Genomic DNA, 19058 nt, shown 5'->3' with positions numbered 1-19058 from the left:
TTTCCTGTGATTTTGTTCACAGAAAAGTGCAATTTCCTGCATCTGGCATTTTTTCCTTTGTGTGGAAATTGCATTTTTGGTACCTTGGCAGTTTTTCCAGCCTTTCCAAGTTGGAATTTGGACACAGCTAAAAGGGATTAAGATTAATGGGAAGTATCTGCCCCCTCCTGATGTAATTTCCTTTGTAGAGTTCTACTTAAACCCACCCCAGGGGATGCATTTTTCTTCAAAATGTCTGCTCCCCAAGGAAAATTGCCCCCCAATGATGCTGCAAATTGTTTGCTGTTGCTTTTGGCACGTAGGATCGAGTTAATGTGTCGGTCTTGTTGTGTGTTTTATATGTTTTTTTGGGTGTAAATTGTAAATAAATATTAAAATGACTTGGTTTTGTGTGCAATGTTTTTTTGTAGCCTATTTCTTGTAGGATAATAATCAAAAAGGCCCAGAGTGGGGAATAGGTAATGACAAAACTTCCATACCAAACCCCGATCACTAAAGGGTGACAGGGTATAAAACCCCTATAACAAAAAATCCCCCTCTTAAATAATTTGTATAAGTGTATTAAAGTATCACTTATTAAAAGGTCCAAAAAAGATTGGAGTAATAATAGTGGATCAGCGTCTACAGTGTGTCTTAAAAAACTGTAAAAACTGTTTTCAGTCCCTGAATAAGACGAACTGCAGACGCTGATGCACTATTATTACTCCATATAGGAGAGTTGAACCTGTTATTATAGGGACTGTGCTGGTGTTTTTAACACATCTTTTTTGGACCTTTTAATAAGTGATAAAAGTGATGTTTTAATACACATACAAATTATAAAAGAGGGGGATTTTTTGTTATAGGGGTTTTATACCCCATCACCCTTCGGTGATCGGGGTTTGGTATGGGAGTTTATTTCTTGTAAGAGAGACAGATATTGGGCCCATCCTCTACATTGGCAGATGTCTTTTGACGGCCCTTTATCCATTTGGTACCAGACTTTGAGAAGGTATATCCTTTTTTCCATATGTATATATATATATATATATATATATATATATACACACACACATACACAGTGGGGATCAAAAGTTTGGGCACCCCAGGTAAAAAATTGTATTAATGTGCTTAAAGAAGCCAAGGAAAGGTGGAAAAATCTCCAAAAAGGCATCAAATTACAGATTAGACATTCTTATAATATGTCAACAAAAGTTACATTTTATTTCCATCATTTACACTTTCAAAATAAGAGAAAACAAAAAAATGGCATCTGCAAAAGTTTGGGCACCCTGCAGAGTTAATATCTTGTACTGCCCCCTTTGGCAAGTATCACAGCTTGTAAACACTTTTTGTAGCCAGCCAAGAGTCTTTCAATTCTTGTTTGAGGTATCTTTGCCCATTATTCCTTACAAAAGTCTTCCAGTTCTTTGAGATCTCTGGGCTGTCTGTCATGCACTGCTCTTTTATGGTCTATCTATAGATTTTCAATTATGTTGAGGTCCGGAGATTGTGAAGGCCATGGCAAATCCTTCAGTTTACGCCTCTTGATGTAATCCCCCGTGAATTCCGAGGTGTGTTTAGGATCATTATCTTTTTGTAGAAGCCATCCTCTCTTTAACTTCAGCTTTTTCACAGATGGCATCAAATTAGCATCCAAAATTTGCTGAAATTTTATTGAATCCATTTTTCCTTCTACTCGTGAGATGTTCCCTGTGCCACTGGCTGCAATACAACCCCAAAGCATGATTGATCCACCCCCATGCTTAACAGTTGGACAGAGGTTATTTTCATTAAATTCCGTTCTCCTTCTCCAAACGTACCTTTGCTCATTCTGGCCAAAAAGTTAAATTTTAACTTCATCGGTCCTCAGAACTTGTTTCCAAAATGCATCAGTCTTGTCTATATGTTAATTTGCAAAGTTCAAATGCTGATTTTTGTGGTGAGGACGTGGAAGAGGTTTTCTTCTGATGACTCTTCCATGAAGACCATATTTGTACAAGTATCTCTTTATAATGGAATAGTGTACCGCAACTCCAGTGTCTGCCAGATCTTTCTGGAGGGATTGTGCAGTCAAACGTGGGTTTTGAATTGTTTTTCTCACAATCCTGTGAGCTTTTCTGTCTGATATTTTTCTTGGTCTTCCAGATCTTGCTTTAACCCCTTAACGACGAAGGACGTATATTTACATCCTGCGCCGTTTCCCGCGATATGAAGCGGGATCGTGCCGCGATCCCGCATCATATAGCGTGGGTCCCGGCGCTAATCAACGGCCGGGACCCGCGGCTAATACCACACATCGCCGATCGCGGCGATGTGCAGTATTAACCCTTTAGAAGCGGCGGTCAAAGCTGACCGCCGCTTCTAAAGTGAAACTGAAAGTATCCCGGCTGCTCAGTCGGGTTGTTCGGGACCGCCGCGGTGAAATCGCGGCGTCCCGAACAGCTGACCGGACACCGGGAGGGCCCTTACCTGCCTCCTCGGTGTCCGATCGACGAATGACTGCTCCGTGCCTGAGATCCAGGCAGGAGCAGTCAAGCGCCGATAATGCTGATCACAGGCGTGTTAATACACGCCTGTGATCAGGATGAGAGATCAGTGTGTGCAGTGTTATAGGTCCCTATGGGACCTATAACACTGCAAAAAAAAAGTAGAAAAAAAGTGTTAATGAAGGTCATTTAACCCCTTCCCTAATAAAAGTTTGAATCACCCCCCTTTTCCCATAAAAAAAAATAAAACAGTGTAAAAAAAATAAATAAATAAACATATGTGGTATCGCCGCGTGCATAAATGTCCGAACTATAAAAATATATCATTAATTAAGCCGTACGGTCAATGGCGTACGCGCAAAAAAATTCCAAAGTCCAAAAAAGCGTATTTTGGTAACTTTTTATAACATTAAAAAATGAATAAAAAGTGATCAAAAAGTCAGATAAAAACAAAAATCATACCAATAAAAACTTCAGATCACGGCGCAAAAAATGAGTCCTCAAACCGCCCCGTACGTGGAAAAATAAAAAAGTTATAGGGGTCAGAAGATGACATTTTTAAACGTATAAATTTTCCTGCATGTAGTTATGATTTTTTCCAGAAGTGCGACAAAATCAAACCTATATAAGTAGGGTATCATTTTAACCGTATGGACCTACAGAATAATGATAAGGTGTAATTTTTACCGAAATATACACTGCGTAGAAACGGAAGCCCCCAAAAGTTACAAAATGGCGTTTTTTTTTCGAGTTTGTCGCACAATGATTTTTTTTTCCGTTTCGCCGTGCATTTTTGGGTAAAATGACTAATGTCACTGGAAAGTAGAATTGGTGATGCAAACAATAAGCCATAATATGGATTCTTAGGTGGAAAATTGAAAGGGTTATGATTTTTAAAAGGTAAGGAGGAAAAAACAAAAGTGCAAAAACGGAAAAACCCTGAGTCCTTAAGGGGTTAAAGGGGTATTCCAGGAAAAAACTTTTTTTATATATATCAACTGGCTCCAGAAAGTTAAACAGATTTGTAAATTACTACCATTAAAAAATCTTAATCCTTTCAGTACTTATGAGCTTCTGAAGTTAAGGTTGTTCTTTTCTGTCTAAGTGCTCTCTGATGACACCTGTCTCGGGAAACGCCCAGTTAGGAAGAGGTTTGCTATGGGGATTTGCTTCTAAACTGGGCGTTTCCCTAGACCGGTGTCATCAGAGAGGACTTTGACAGAAAAGAACAACCTTAACTTCAGAAGCTCATAAGTACTGAAAGGATTAAGATTTTTTAATAGAAGTAATTTATAAATCTGTTTAACTTTCTGGAGCCAGCTGATATTAAAAAAAAAAAGTTTTTTTTCCTGGAATACCCCTTTAACTTCCACTGTTCCTGATGACTGCCATTTCTTAATTACATTCCGAACAGAGGATATTGACATCTGAAAACGTTTTTTTATCTTCTTATAGCCTTCTCCAGCTTTGTGAGTGTCAACTATTTTCAGTTTCAGATTTCTAGACAACTGCTTAGAAGAACCCATGGTGCTGATTGTTGGGGCAAGGTCAGTTGAGTCTGGGCATTTAAAACCTTTGAGATTGACATCACCTGGTCTTCCCAGATGACGATTGAGAACAATCCATGACACTGGCAAGTCTCAGCTTTGCAAAGGGGCAGTGCATGCCATAAATTCTGCAGGGTGCCCAAACTTTTGCAGACATCATTTTTTTGTTTTCTGTTATTTTGAAAGTGTAAATAATGGAAATAAAATCTAACCTTTGTTGACATATTATAAGAATGTCTAATTTGCAATTTGATGCCTTTTGGAGATTTTTCCATCTTTCCTTGGCTTCTTTATGCACATTAATAAACATTTTTACCTGGGGTGCCCAAACTTTTGATCCCCACTGTATATCATGGCCGTAAATGTTGGCACCCCTAATATTTTTCTAGAAAAATTAAGTATTTCTCACAGAAGAGGATTGCAGTAACACATATTTTGCTATACACATGTTTATTCCATTTGTGTGTATTGGATCTAAACCAAAAAAAGGGAGGAAAAAAAGCAAATTGAACATAATGTCACACCAAACCCCAAAATTGGTCTGGACAAAATTATTGGCACCCTTAACTTAATATTTGGTTGCACACCCTTTGGAAGACATAACTGAAATCAGTTGCTTCCTATAACCATCAATGAGCTTCTTACACCTCTCAGCCGGGAATGTTGGACCACTCTTCCTTTGCAAACTGCTCAAGGTCTCTCTTATTGGAAGGCGCCATTTCCCAACAGTAATTTTAAGATCTCTCCATAGGTGTTCAATGGGATTTAGATCTGGACTCATTGCTGGCCACTTCAGAACTCCCCAGTGCTTTGTTGCCATCCATTTCTGGGTGCTTTTTGACCTATGTTTGGGGTCATTGTCCTGCTGGAAGACCCAAGATCTCTAACACAAACCCAGCTTTCTGACACTGGGCTGTTTAAGGCACCCAGTGCCAGAGGCAGCACAACAACCCCAAAACATCATTGAACCTCCATCTCCACCTCCATATTTCACTGTAGGTACTGTGTTCTTTTCTTTGTAGGCCTCATTCCATTTTTGGTATACAGTAGAATGATGTGCTTTACCAAAAAGCTCTATCTTGGTCTCATCTGTCCACAAGACGTTTTCCCTTAAGGATTTTGGCTTACTCAAGTTCATTTTGGCAAAATTTAGCCTGGCTTTTTATGTCTCTGTGTCTGCAGTGGGGTCCTCCTGGGTCTCCTGCCATAGCGTTTCATTTCATTTAAATGTCGACGGATAGTTTGTGCTGACACTTATGCTCCCTGAGCCTTCAGGACAGCTTAAATATCTTTGGAACTTGTTTGGGGCTGCTTATCCACCATCCGGACTATCTTGCGTTGACACCTTTCATCAATTTTTCTCTTCTGTCCACGCCCAAGGAGATTAGCTACAGTGCCATGGATTGCAAACTTCTTGATAATGTTGTGCACTGTGGACAAAGGCAAATCTAGATCTCTAGAGACAGACTTAACATTGATATTGTTGTCATTTTCCCACAATTTTGGTTCTCAAGTCTTCAGACAGTTCTTTTCTCCTCTTTCTGTTGTCCATGCTTAGTGTGGCACACACAGACACACAATGCAAAGACTAAGTAAATTTCTCTCATTTTTATCTTCTTTCAGGTGTGATTTTTATATTGCCCACACCCGTTACTTGCCCCAGGTGAGTTTAAAGGAACATCACATGCTTGAAACAATGTTATTTTTCCTCAATTTTGAAAGGGTGCCAAAAATTTTGTCCAGCCCATTTTTGGGGGTTCGGTGTGGCATTATGTCCAATTTGCTTTTTTTCCTCCCTTTTTTTGTTTAGTTCTAATACACACAAAGGGAATAAACATGTGCATAGCAAAACATGTGTTACTGCTATCTTTATCTGTGAGAAATACTTAATTTTCTTGAAAAATTTCAGGGGTGCCAACATTTACACACATATATAAATATTTTTTTATAACAAGAACCAATGACATAAAACACTGGATACATGTATTTTTGTCAAAAATGTTTTTATAAATAAAATAAAAGACCAAACTGGTCAATAATTTTGCAAAGAATGGCCAAAATTACCACAAACAGACCATCCAAAACTAAAAAATGCAAACACACAGAACATAAAGTATGTGGCACATTATACACAACCTCAAACTCTTAAATTTAGAAAAGAAACACTAGTCCTGTGTGGACTGAAGGGAAGCGGTGGAGTCAGAGTAACCTTCACTGTGTTTCTGGTGAGGAGGTGGTATGGGAGGGTTGGGTTGATAAAATTGTTGTGGTACTTGATGTATAGGATGATATGGACCATGCATCTGATCTTCATTACGACTACCACAATGGGTAGCATCTGTAGAATAAAAGCTAGGGGGTCTATTATGGGGGAACACAGTATGCTCCACATGATGCCACTCGGTTTGAGTTGCTGAGTCCCTGTGTGTGGGTTCTTCTGCTCTCCTGTTATGATCTGATGGAGTGCACTGGGACATCATTTGAAGCAGTAAGGTTGGTGCTGGATGGGGATGGTATGGTGTGCAAAAATACTCTGTGCAGCCTAGTATGAAGGTCATGCAGCGTCTTCTATTTGGTGGCTCAATTTCACGTAATATGTGGGCTAGCTCCCTACCAAACGCTTCACAATCATCCTCCGACTGCTGACAGTGGACCAGAGATATTATTTCATTATTCAACTCCTGCTCAGGAAGAAGTCTGCAACACACACTTTGGCATTGGTATGGACTTCTGGTTGCAGGTAAACTAGGGGTTGTTGACCTGGGGCTTTGTATTCCACTGGGCCATGCAACTTCACCATCATCCCCAACATCTGTGGATTCCCCCACAACTGGTTCTGGCCTGGGTTAAGTTTGGTCACAAATTAGGGATTGTTGGTCTTCCTCAGCACTGAACTGTCCTTCATCGGTTGTTGTTTGTGTGCCAAGTTCATCCTGGGTTGTGTAGCAGCCAACCCCTCTTCCTGGGACACATAATCCATGTTGCTCTTAGTTCTACAATTAAAAAAAAAAAATTTAAAATTAGTTTGAAATTTTTGGACACTAACACCTTTATTTGGTATTATTACCGTAATGTAAATTTTTCTCTTTTATTTCTTTCAGGGATTAATTTAACAGGATTGACTTACTCTCTGAGCTCTCTGCCCTGAGCCAGAAACAACAGCTGATGGAAATATTTTTATTTTTTCTGTGTTGTTGCTCCACTACCACTAGCTCCATGCTTGCTAAATTCCTTCCGGAATCGGTCACGCAGGGACTGCCATCTTCTAGACTCAGCTTCCTCCACAAAGAGAACCAAAATATATTATATGGACATGTTTTGGGAATATTCAAGAAATGCTCATTTTTAAATCAAGTGATGAAAATACACTAGAACCGCCGCCCGACATGTCCCCTTCAGTGGTCTTATTCCCCTGCTGCCTGCTTCCTCTCATCTTCTAGGAGTAGAGCAGCAGCGGGGACATGTCGGGTGGCGGCTGCGGCGGAGAATGAATGAATGGAGCCAACATGACGGACATATTGACTTCATTCATTCTCCGCAGCAGCCCATGTCTCTGCTGCTGCTTTGCTAGAAGATGAGGAGCAGCAGGCAGCCGGGGAATAAGACCACTGGGGTGGACATGGAGGGATATTGACATGGGGGGGATATGGACATGGGGGGGGGAAATAAACTTATGCACACTAGGGCCAATAAATTATTAAAAATATGCACGGAGGCATACATTTAGGGATAACAAAGAGGTAATTTAAAAACCCTGCGGGGAGCCCTGGATGCCTCCTCGGGCCATTCAGGGCTCCCCGCGGGGGATTTAAAAATGATGTTTAAACCGTATATACATCGCAGAGTAGCGCAGCATGCTGCTCACTCCCCTGCTTTATAACTTCTGATCACATCGGGTGTCAGAAGTGAGGCCCAGTACGATCAATCATTCAGACCCTGTACTACTACCTCCAACATGGAACATACTCTGTTCCATGATGGGGGTAGTAGTACAAGCAATAATAGCCTCACCAGCTGATGGTAGACACCAGCAGCTGGGGAACTATTACTTCCATCATGGAAACCAGCCTGTCCCATGATGGGAGTAGTAGCAGTCCCTCAGCACTGCAGGAGTCTGCTCAGAAGTAAGTCAGTTGCTAAGGACGCTGCACAACTAGTAAGAAGATAGGTGCTGCGGAGTCAGTCCTGAACAGCTATTGGCTGATCATTAGCCAATGGCTGCCACAACCGATCAATCAGTAAAAAAAATAAAAATAGTGTGAATGTGATTAACTTATTCATGAGGGTGAGAGCCGAGCGGCAGCTGGGAGGAGGTGCAGCAGAAAAGGTCACAGCTGAGTAAGTGACGTGGCACTCACAAAATGGCCGACAACACTGAGTGAAAAATGTGAGCGCCAGTCACAGGAAGCCAGTAACAAACAGTATCTTCCGGGAAGCTTTTAAAATAAAAAAACAGGCACAGAACTGGTGAGCTGAATATAATGATTTGCGCCATATAACTATTAAAAAGAACCACCGGACAAATCCTTTAATTTAAATGGTCTTTGTTGTCTCCCAACAACTTTCCTCCATTTATTATTTATTCTATGCAAAAGTTAATTCTTACCTCCTAAAAAAGCTTAGGAGTCTTTGCCACTACATATATCATTGTTGTTTTTGGTAAGTTAGTTCTGAAGTATATATTTTTTTGCTTTAGTTTTGCTTAAGTGCAACATATTTATCATACTATCAAGGGGGGAGGGAGATAAATTTGGAGCACATAAACTAAACTCAAAAGTGTCGGTTGAGCTTTTTTTTTTTTTTACTTTTTTTTTTTTTTACTTTTTAAAACAGCTTACCAAAGGCAGTTTTGTAAGGGGTTTGCAGTTTTTTTTTCTTACGTGCGACATTCGCACATAAGAGATTCGTGGCCAATCCCACAAAAGTCGCAAAAAATAGTGCTTAGGCGCACGTGCAACTTTTTTTGCGCCCAGTGTATACCATGATAAATGTCCCCCTATGTGTCTCATTTATCTGCAATCTGCTGTTGCTAGGGGGTAAGCTATTGCTGTGTGCAGGAGAGTGAATCTAGACTGTGTATCTGCAAGCTGTTAGCCTGTCTGCCTTTTACAGAAAATCTACTCTGTCCCTAAAAGGTAAATCAAGGCTTCTCTGTCATGTGAGTAGCATTAGTGGTTCCGTGCATTTTATAACCCCTTCCTTGCTGTGCTGCTGTTTCTTTCATTTTTGCTCACATTGTGTCTTGCAAACCCAGTGCATTAGTAATTTCCCCTTCCCCCACATGTCATCTGTTGTAATGTACTCTCATTTTCACCAGCATTATGGCATTAAAGAGCTCCAGCACCTCTGCCTTTAGGGATACAGGGTGCCACCAATAGGACACACCTGGACAAATTGATGGTAAAATTCTGCTTTATTTGTGCATGTACAACGTAATACATAACAAAGCCGAACTGGCTTCTTCTTCAGGTATAGGACACATAAATAAATCAATCAATCAATCTATTGATTGATTAATTGCGAATCCTATAGGATTTTTAAGTTTTAAAGGGTTAAATGAGATAATTGAGCGGACTTCTGTATAAAGTGTGTCATACATACTAATCTTAATTCATTCTAATATTGTATGTGATTTTTATCAAATATTTTTTATAATGTATTTTAAATGACTATTGTATTGTTCTTTTATTTTTATCATGGTATTTGTAAGATGATTTTATATGTGTTTTCTTTTACTATATGTATTTTCTCTTACTCTTTCTAAGTTCCGGTCATGTGATCAGTCATTTGGTTGGTAATAATGTATGTCATGTGATCGGTTCTAAGGATAAAAAAGTGAAAAAAAAGTGAAGATCATTTAACCCCTTCCCTAATAAAAGTTTGAATCACCCGCCTTTTTCCCATTTAAAAAAAAAAGTGTAAATAAAAATAAAGACATATGTGGAATCGCCACGTGCGGAAATGTCCGAATTATAAGAATATTATTAATTAAACCGCATGGTCAATGGCGTACGTGGAAAAAAATTCCAAAGTCCAAAATAGCGTATTTTTGGTCACTTTTTATATCATGAAAAAGTGAATAAAAAGCGATCAATTAGTCCTATCAATGCGTACCGCTAAAAACTTCATATCATGGCGCAAACAAGTTTTAAAGGGTTAAATGAGATAATTGAGCGGACTTCTGTAGAAAGTGTGTCATACATGTTAATCTTAATTCATTCTAATATTGTATGTGATTTTTATCAAATATTTTTTATAATGTATTTTAAATGACTATTGTATTGTTCTTTTATTTTTATCATAGTATTTGTAAGATGATTTTATATGTGTTTTCTTTTACTATATGTATTTTCTCTTACTCTTTCTAAGTTCCGGTCATGTGGTCGGTCATTTGGTTGGTAATAATGTATGTCCTGTGATCGGTTCTAAGGATACTTAACCTCTTAAGGACCCATGACGTATCAGTACGTCATGAGTCCACTCCCTATCTATAACGCGGGCCACGGCCTCTAACAACGGCCGGGACCCGTGGCTAATAACGAGCAGCACTTATCGCGGTGTCACGCGCTATTAACCCTTTAGACGCGGCTTTCAAAGTTGAACGACGCGTCTAAAGTGAAAGTAAAATAATGCCGGTTAGCTCAGGGAGCTGTTCGGGATCGCCGCGGCAAAATCACGGCATCCCAAACAGCTGTAAGACACGAGGAGGGTCTCCTACCTTGCCACCTGGTATCCGATCACAGAATGACTGCTCAGTGCCTGTGATCCAGGCATGAGCAGTCAAGCGGCAGAATCATTGATCACTGGTTTCCTATGAGAAACCATTGATCAATGTAAAAGATCAGTGTGTGCAGTGTTATAGTCCCCTATGGGAGCTATAACACTGCAAAAAAAAAAGTGAAAAAAAAGTGAAGATCATTTAACCCCTTCCCTAATAAAAGTTTGAATCACCCGCCTTTTTCCCATTTAAAAAAAAATGTGTAAATAAAAATAAAGACATATGTGGAATCGCCACGTGCGGAAATGTCCGAATTATAAGAATATTATTAATTAAACCGCACGGTCAATGGCGTACGTGGAAAAAAATTCCAAAGTCCAAAATAGCGTATTTTTGGTTACTTTTTATATCATGAAAAAGTGAATAAAAAGTCAATAAGTCCTATCAATGTGTACCGCTAAAAACTTCATATCACGGCGCAAACAATGAGTCCTCATACCGGCCCGTACGCAGAAAAATAAAAAAGTTATAGGGGTCAGAGAATGACAATTTTAAACGTATAAATTTTCCTGCATGATTTTTTTAATGATTTTTTCCAGAAGTACGACAAAATCAAACCTACATAAGTAGGGTATCATTTTAATCGTATGGACCTACAGAATAAAGAGAAGGTGTCATTTTTATCAAAAAATTTACTGTGTAGAAACGGAAGCCCCCAAAATTTACAAAATGGCATTTTTTTTAATTTTGTCTCACAATGATTTTTTTTCCATTTCACTGTAGATTATTGGGTAAAATGACTGATGTAATTTCAAAGTACCGTATATACTCGAGTATAAGCCGAGTTTTTCAGCACGATTTTTCGTGCTGAAAACACCCCCCTCGGCTTATACTCGAGTGAACTCCCCCACCCGCAGTGGTCTTCAACCTGCGGACTTCCAGAGGTTTCAAAACTACAACTCCCAGCAAGCCCGGGCAGCCATCGGCTGTCCGGGCTTGCTGGGAGTTGTAGTTTTGAAACCTCCGGAGGTCCGCAGGTTGAAGACCACTGCGGCCTTCAAAATCATCCAGCCCCCTCTCACCCCCTTTAGTTCTGAGTACTCACCTCCGCTCGGCGCTGGTCTGGTGCTGCAGGACTGTCCAGAGAGGAGGTGGTCCGGTGGGATAGTGGTTCCGGGCTGCTATCTTCACTGGGGAGGCCTCTTCTAAGCGCTTCGGGCCCGGCCTCAGAATAGTCACGTTACCTTGACAACGACGCAGAGGTGCGTTCATTGCCAACGTACTTCTGCGTCGTTGTCAAGGCAACGCCTCTATTCCGGGCCGGAAGCGCGGAGAAGAGGCGCCCCCGGTGAAGATAGCAGCCCGGAACCACTATCCCACCGGACCACCTCCTCACCGGACAGCCCTGCAGGACCGGACCAGCGCCGAACGGAGGTGAGTACTCAGAACTAAAGGGGGTGAGAGGGGGCTGGATGATGTTGAAGGCCGCAGTGGTCTTCAACCTGCGGACCTCCGGAGGTTTCAAAACTACAACTCCCAGCAAGCCCGGACAGCCGATGGCTGCCCGGGCTTGCTGGGAGTTGTAGTTTTGAAACCTCTGGAGGTCCGCAGGTTGAAGACCACTGAGGGCGAATGATGAGAAGAGGATGATGAAGGGGGGTGTGGGGATGATGAAGGGGGGTGGGGATGATGACAAGGGGATGATGAAGGGGGGTGTGGGATGATTACAAGGGGATGATGAAGGGGGGATGTGTGGGCTGATAAGGGATGATGAAGGGGGGATGTGCGGGATGATAAGGGGATGATGAAGGGGGGATGTGTGGGATGATGACAAGGGGATGATGAAGGGGGGATGTGTGGGATGACAAGGGGATGATGAAGGGGGGATGTGTGGGATGATAAGGGGATGATGAAGGGGGGATGTGTGGGATGATAAGGGGATGATGAAGGGGGGATGTGTGGGATGATGACAAGGGGATGATGATGAGGATGTTAATGACGGGTCTGGATGATGACAGGGGGGGATGAGGTATTTCCCACCCTAGGCTTATACTCGAGTCAATAACTTTTCCTGGGATTTTGGGTTGAAATTAGGGGTCTCGGCTTATACTCGGGTCGGCTTATACTCGAGTATATACGGTAGACTTGGTTGCGCAAAAAATAAGCCATCATATACATTTTTAGGTGCAAAATTGAAAAAATTATGATTTTTTAAAGGTAAGGAGGAAAAACGGAAATGGAAAAACCCTGGGTCCTTAAGGGGTTAAGGAGTGTCTTACTATGTGTGCTATATCTGAAGAAGAAATGCAAGTGGAAGGAAAAAGACCAAGGAATCTAGGTTCTGCTTCATACAAAAATACTCCAAAAAGGTACAAGAAGTATAATTAGTAAACTTTTATTTAAAATAAATTACAAGATTATGAAGCATTTCAGGGTGTGCATACCCCTTCCTCATATAATCTATAGGACTACTGTCACCAGCAGACCTTATATACCCACAATATGGAGGACAGTCAGGTCAAGGGGCGGAAATGCATGATGTCATACATTACATGACATGACATACCTTAAAAAAATACATTGGAACAACAGAGGTAGTACATAATAGGGAATAAAATATGTAATCACTAATAACTATTTAATCTCATACAGGATAACAGGAAAATACATATAAGAAATATAGTTTAATACAACAGCTGGGAATGCATCCCGGTAGTAGATAGTGAAAGCGAGGCTATAGTACTGTTGATCAACAGTGTAGCCATGTGTCAAAGCATCTTATGAGAGCCAGAGACTCTCAATAACAATAGTAACCATGGACACGTCACCATGTGGGAGGTCTCGTGATAGCCAATTACAGAGTTTTGGGCGTAGACAGTGCCGAACTCCGTGCGAGGATGGAGAGAACAGTCAGTGCGAGTGTGAGGGCTAATGCTGTGCTGTGATTGACCAGGCAACTAAGGGAAAGAAAGTAACTGCCTGTACTACTGGAAAACAGCATAGTTCTGGTCCCTCCCCCTGAAATTGGGAGAATGAGAAAAATCTGTGCACCATGGAGGAAACTCTCAGTGGCTTCATCAACAGCAGTGAGAGCACCAAAATTCCCCTGTTACCCCCTCTAAAGCGTTAATTCAACAGAAATATGTAGATTTGAAACAACAGGTACCTTTTAGGAAGCTCTTTTTGAGAATTTTGTAAGAATTTTTGGAAATATAATTCCATAATGAAATATTATATTAAACTATATTTACTCCCTTTTGAAGAATATGGCGTGGGCTCAATATACTGCCATGCCTAATTGGAATAGTAAAATAGTAACAGAATTAGAATAGTAACAGAAATATTTAATAAACAAATAGGTTGCACAAGGTGCAGCTCTGAAACTTTCTAGCATTAATGCCAAATGGCAAAACTCTAATGAATTCAGAGAACAATTTATATGTATTGCGCAATCTTTAGTACATATTCAGGATATTTATAAAAACATGTCTTGCTTTACATATTTTGTGTATTAGGATTTTTTTTGGTGGTAAACTGAGTGCTCCTAAAGTCCCTATATTCCTTTTAACAATAAAACAGGAAATAGTCGGTTTGACTCTTGATGGAAGGGCAAGAAAGTTTTTAGTTCTAAAGGTCGTTGAACCATGAAAAACAATCTAAGACCGATTTGCAAATAGCATGGTGCTGCTGTTTCAAAGCCTAGCTAGCAAGTTGGAATGATATCATTCTGAGCATCTGCACCACTCCTCCTTTGAGAGCACATACTAATCATCTCTCTTCATGGTCAGTAACCACATAAGTAACCACATAAGGACCAGACGATGCCAGTAGTTTTGGTTCTGTAGCTGTTGTATGTTTTCCTGCAAAGAAAATCCTGCCAGACAATATTCGTCAACCTTGTCTTTGGTCTTCTCTCGTGATTGGGGCAGATGTTTATTTTCCATCTACTCTATCTGTCAATGCAACGGCAGTCTTCATCTGGCAATGGGTGCTCGTAATAATATCAGGCCATCACATAAACTGCTGGAAGGTTTACTCTTGTGACTAAAATCAGTTTATGGCTAAAAACATTTATTCTTCATTTTGATAAGCTCTTAACAAATGAAAATGTGCTTTCTTAGATTTTTGCCAAGCCAGAGCCATGTTTATTTCTAGCTATATGGGTCACGAAGGATTCCCAGCTGTTAGACAGGCTCAGTAGAGCATTGCTGTACTCGACAACATCTGTTTCTCCAAAACAGTATCCAGCTTTTAGCACTCAAATGGAGGCTGCACCATATGCCAGCAGACCACTTAGTTTTTACCTTGGGAACCAACTTTACACCAGTCAAGGTAGCAGAAGATGAACAGAGTATTTTAATGCTACCATGCTGTAGTCACATTTTTATGTTCACTACTTGCTAACTACTATATATAGTCAGTTAAATATTCGCCAGAAGCTGCTACTTGTTAAATTATTTACACAATTGAAACTTTGCTAGAAAATATATGTAGACTTTCTTGTTTTCACAATTTAAAAAGGCCAATTTTAAAAACATTGAAAGGCCTATTGAAAAAAATAAGTCCTTACAATCTGGCCATTGAAAAAAACCAAAATATTTTCCATTCACATAGGTTTAAAATTTAGGAATTTTTAATAACATTGAAAACATTAAACTGTAGAACTATATCTTTGTTTTGAACAAAGCTTTTTTTTAAAGGCTATGACCCCATCGGCATCGGAGGCTCCATTAGAAACCTCCATCACAGATTACAGTATATGACAGACACTGGAACAGAAACCTGAGGGATCCCACTGGTGTTACCATTATCTTAATTAAAGTATTTCTATAATGGAAAAGGAAAGTGGATATGCAAGCACAATTAGACGTAGCCTGAAACAGATAACCTAAAATATTTAAAGTGGATCTGTCAGCAGGAAACAATGGAAAAATAACGCACCTGGCTAGATAGGGCTAGTCATCAGAATACCAATAAGATCATTTTTATTTGTAAAATATAATGCAGTAAAGTATTTCTCAATACACTATTTATCAAGGTCACAAGTTGTCATTCAGATACAATAGTACTTTATAGTGTGACGACTCGCTCTTGCAAATCGGTGCGGCTGCAGTATAGAGGCAAGGAGACAACGTTTACCAAATCAATGTTCAGTGTTTTCTCCCCACACGGCACACGGCAAACAGTCTTTAAACGTAGAACAAAGGAAAACGTAAAAAAAGTCCACCTGTAATCCTTAGGTGTTTGTTCATACCTGAGTTCACGCCATGCGGCGTCAAGCAAGTCTTTTCCAGGTATCCAGCTAGGCTGTACAGCAGCTTCGAGTCTTGGAGCAACCACAGGGAAGAACTCCACACATAGCTTTCTCTGGCACTGTGTGCTGCAACTAGCAAATCCCCCTCAGCTGGTGAGGCAGCCTAGCTTTAAGGCCAACAAAAGCCGGCCATGATTGTGGGGAATGACCCCCACCCTACACTTGGTCATTCCCAGTAAGAGACATCCCAGATTGGCCTTCCAGCCATACTACGGCCACAGTATCAGTCTGCACCGAAGCACAGACACTGGAAAATTACTGGCTCTTACCTCAAAAATGTTCCTGGCCTATCAACCACCATACCTTTTACCTTCTCACAATAGATATACATATATATAAAATCTATGACATGGTGCCATGCTATTTTGGCGGACATGTAGTCTGGGGGGGGGATGATGGCTGAGGATTGAAACCATATATGCACAGTGAGTGTCCAATCAGAGAAGCATACAGCCACTAGTTAATGTATACAATGCCAAGCCCACAAGGGAGGATAATTATACTCATAATAAACCTTATATGTATATTTATGGCCAGTCTATGATAGTAAACACATTTTACTATCAAAGGAGACACCTTCAATTATCATAGACATGCCCATGACTGTTAGTTTAATTTAGACATAAGTTAGGACGATTGGGGGAGATGAGGCCTCCAAGAATCAGACGCACAGGCAGATGAAGGATGAGGAGAATGAAGGCTATAAGTAGCTAAGAAAGAAGCGCCCATCTTGGAAGCACGGACACAAGGTAACTTTCTAGAGGATGGATCTAGAACAAGTCCTATCAGAAGGAAGCCCAAATAGGTGAGATAAGACTAAGAAGACTCAGGCCTATGTAACTCTCCCTAAATGATTAACTTACGCAAAGTGCTGCCATTATATGAAGATTTATTGCTTTATGTACTGTCTGCCATGTCTGTCTGCCATGTTGTTATGCAAACAAAGAGTTCCGGAAAATCTCTTCATCGTCAAACCTGAGTATATTTACGTACTCGGTAATTATATAACATTATTTCAATAGTCCTCTCCATCAGTGAGATATAAACCTTTTTGCTATGTAGCAAATGGGAAAGTAAAAGTTTATTATCATTGCTTTTTATTCGTTGATTGTACATTTTAGGGACTGGGTTGGAATAGAAGCCAGAACCTGCAAATTTTTTTCCCTTGACCACTTTCTTTCACTTTTAATCTAAAACATAATAATACTTATAATATGGAACTTAGTCATATATGTTTACATCACCTAAGCCCTATTATGTAGGGTGATGACGCGCCATCCCAATCAATCACCGTCCTTGCTTGTCCCGATTGGTGCTCCCGTCCATAATTTGGCTGTCTATAGAGGAGCATGTAACAAGCAAGTCCCTCTTCCTCCTCCATAGCCGTATACTGTGCACAAGAAACGAGCACTAACAGCGGAGCTTTATTGTTCTACATAACGGGCACAGGCAAACATGCATGAGTAAGTCCCATATTATAATAATTATTATGTGCTTCCTATTTTTCCTTGAGAAAATGGAAAATTTAGGGTAACATCAGCATTTTAGTGAAAAACATTTTCTTTTTTCATTTTCCCATCCAACTTTAACAAAAATTCGTCAAACACCTGTGGGGTGTTAAGGCTCACTATACCACTTGTCATGTTCCATGAGGGGTGTCGTTTCCAAAATGGGGTCACATGTGGGTATTTATTTTTTTGCGTTTATGTCAGAACCGCTGTAAAATCAGCCACCCCTGTGCAAATCACCTATTTAGGCAGCAAATGTACATAGTGCACTCTCAGTCCTGAGCCTTGTTGTGCGTCCACAGAGCCACAGAGAAATTGTGTTACAAATTTTGGGGGTCTTTTTTTGCTTTTACCGCTTGTGAAAATAAAAAGTATGGGGCAACACCAGCATGTTAGTGTAAACATTTTAATTTTTTTACACTAACAGGCTGGTGTAGCCAACAACATTTCCTTTTCATAAGGGGTAGAAGAAGAAAAAGACCCCCAAAATTTGTAGTGCAATCTCTCCCGAGTACAGAAATACCCCATATGTGGCCCCAAACTGTTTCCTTGAAATACGGCAGGGCTCTGAAGTGAGAGAGCGCCAGGCTCATTTGAGGACTAAATTAGGGATTGCATAGGGGTGGACATAGGAGTATTCTACGCCAGTGATTCCCAAACAGGGCGCATCCAGCTGTTGCTAAACTCCCAGCAAGCCTGGACAGACAGTGGCTGTCTGTAAATGTTTGGAGTTGTTGTTTTGCAACAGCTGGAGGTGTAATGGGGTGTATATGTAGTGTTTTACCCCAGCAAAAACTCCCAGCAACAACTCCCAGTATGTACTGACAGACCGTGCAAGCTGGGAGTTGTACTTTTGCAACAGCTGGAGACACACTGGTTGGAAAACCTTCAGTTAGGTTCTGTTACCTAACTCAGCCTCTAGCTGTTGCAAAACTACAACTCCCAGCATGTACTGATTGCCGAAGGGCATGCTGGGAGATGTAGTTATGCAACAGCTGGATGTAAGCAACTACAGCTCCCAGCATGCCGAGACAGCGGTTTGCTGTTTGGGCATGCTGGGATTTGCAGTTTTGCAACATCTGAAGGGCTACAGTTTAGAGACCACTGCACAGTGATCTCCAAACTGTGGTCCTCCAGATGTTGCAAAACTACAAATCCCAGCATGCACAGACAGCAAACAGCTGTGTGGGCATGCTAGGAGTTGTAGTTTTGCAAGATCTAGAGGGCCATAGTTTAGAGGTCACTGCAAAGTGATCTCCAAACTGTAGCCCTCCAGCTGTTGCATAACTACAAATCCCAGCATGCCCAAACAGCTGTCTGGGCATGCTGGGAGTTGTAATTTTGCAACATCTGGAGGGCTACAGTTTAGAGACCAATGTATAGTGGTCTCAGACTGTAGCCCTCCAGATGTTGCTAGGCAACTCACCGTCTTCCGCAGGATCCAGGGAGCCGCATAGCCATCCTCTTCTGCCGCCTGCTGCCACAGCCGATCACTGCCTGCTG

Source organism: Hyla sarda, chromosome 5, assembly GCF_029499605.1.
Source record: "Hyla sarda isolate aHylSar1 chromosome 5, aHylSar1.hap1, whole genome shotgun sequence".
NCBI classification, from domain to species: domain Eukaryota; kingdom Metazoa; phylum Chordata; class Amphibia; order Anura; family Hylidae; genus Hyla; species Hyla sarda.
Note: the sequence above shows the minus strand (reverse complement) of the source record.